Below are 2,500 nucleotides of genomic sequence, written 5' to 3' on the forward strand. Positions count from 1 at the left end.
CTCTTGTTTCCGTGTCACATTTTCATTCTGGAATTTGAATGTTGATGTATTGCACGGTATTGTTCTTGCTTTTCAGAAATGATGATGATGATTTTTTTCTGTTTAGTTTAGCTGCTTCAGGTTACAACGTCGATTGTTCCCACTGACCATAGTTTCCTTTCGAATTGTTTCCTCTCTCTTCGAGTATTTTTGAATGAGTAAGTGAACGAAAAAATGATAGATAAATAGATAAGTGAAGATAAATGTATATGCATACACACACACATAACTACTATGCATTATCTGTGATTACTAGGATTCCGTGTTTGCACACACACACACAGACACACATACACACACACACACACACACAGATACACACACACACACATACACACACACACACACACACACACACACACACAACACACCACTCGGATATATATACATACATATATATATATATATATATATATATATATAATATATATATATATATATATATATTATAATATACATATATATATAAATATATATATATATATATATATATATATATATATATATATATTATATATATATATTATAATATGTATGTATGTATGTATATCTGAGTGTGTGTGTGTATGTGTGTGTCTGTGCGTGTGTGTGCAAACAGGGAATCCTAGTAATCACAGGTAATGCATAATAGTTAACCTCTTCCCTCAGTATATTTTTTTTTTACAGAAGATGCACCTGCCTCTCTTTCGAAAACAATAAGAATAGAAATTAATCAACTGCATAGGCTATTAGGGAGAATGATGTTGAAGCAACATCTGAGAGTCGTCTTACGGGACCAATATCAGGTTCACTGTCTCGCGAAAGCCACTTACAGAAATCCTCACACATACTTCTGAGGACCTTCTCTGTCCTTGGGATGTTCTGTACGTTGTTCACTTATTCCCATTGCATCCTGGTAAAAGCAGAAAAGGTGGAAATGAGGGTTGATAATTCTACAATGCAATAATTAAGATACAAATTACGATTTCCATTTCTTGTAGTGTGGATATGTTCATTCTTATTAATTTATTTTCAAAATTTGTGACAACGAGCTGTATTCGTACTCCAACAAGAACACATTTCTTCTCTTTCTTTTTTTTTCTGGCATATCCCCTTGTTTCTGTCCTTGATCCAATAGGTAAATCTGAACTTCCCAGTATTCCATCCTCAAGCTGAACTTTCGACACTGAGTTTGAACCCTCAATGCCGGTTGAATGTTTGTTGTCCGAGCGAGTTAAGCCGATGTAAACAAACGCTAAAGGAGATGTCGCCTGCATTTTTTTTCATTATTAGGTGCAAAACTCGGTCTATCAACGAAATTTAGTTGAAAGCTGTATTACGAAAAGATATACCGGGCTGCTATAACGAAGCAGAATCGCATAAATTTTACTTGAGAGACGTAGGAATTCTGCCTGAGAAAAGCTGTAGTGATATTTCGAAGGCATTTTCGATCAAGGGAACACACGAATTTTCCCTGCGTGCGATAACCGCTTTTAACAACATGAACAATAGGTGTCCCTTTCCTTAAACGTTAAGCGCGGAAAAATAATGGTAGCAATGGTACCGGGCGTCAGTAACACCTCTAAAAAAAGAGAATGATTTTTGCGCTGAAATCCATTTCCCTTCTCTCCTCCATCAAGCCGGGCTGTAAAACGGAACGTCCGCCCTCGCTTGGGGCTCGAGCGCACTTCGATGGAGGCCAGAGCTAGTTATGCGTGCTCGTGTAGACTCGTTGAGGTGTGTGTTTGTTTGTGTGTGTGTGTGTGTTCTTGCGTGTGTGTGTGTGTTGGTGTTTGTTTCTGTGTTCTTTGTATATAGGTAGGATTCCATGTTTGCACACACACACACATACACACACACACACTCACGCACATACACACACACACACACACAGACATATACACAATTATATACATATATATACAAATACATACTAACGAGCACACACACATAATACGATTATACGATTATTCTGACCTACGAATAAAAGTCATTCCCGCGCTGCAAAACCAGTTTTAAAGAACCAATTATAGCGCTGAGGTAATCGAATCTCATGGTTATGTTAAGTACAGCAGAGTGGAGCTGTTCGTTATAGACTCATTCGTCGATTGCAGTAAAACAGTGTGTGTTGCACATACCCACAGACACATCTTCACTTCAATGCACTTATCCCATAAGCAGAGTCGATTTTCCAGACGACTTTGTAACCAATACTCCCTCTCTCCTACTCTTCTTCATGGTCCTTTGGGAGATGGCGAGCTCTAAGCCTCTTGTCTCTTTGATGTTCCCTTCTCGCTTCTTCTTTCTTCTTCTTCTTCTTCTTCTTCTTCTTTTTCTTCCTCTTCTCCCACTCTCAGTGCATGAACTGATGTTTTTTTTTTTGTTTTTTTTTGCTAGACCAGGTCGTCTTGAGATGCAGCCGCGCCGCTCTCGTCTGATGTTTTTTTGTTGGTAGGAATGCTTATCGGGTGTTCCTGGGTGA

This window comes from Penaeus japonicus, unplaced genomic scaffold, assembly GCF_977035675.1.
Source record: "Penaeus japonicus unplaced genomic scaffold, GWHDUDI00000001_assembly GWHDUDI00000022, whole genome shotgun sequence".
Classification (NCBI taxonomy): Eukaryota; Metazoa; Arthropoda; class Malacostraca; order Decapoda; family Penaeidae; genus Penaeus; species Penaeus japonicus.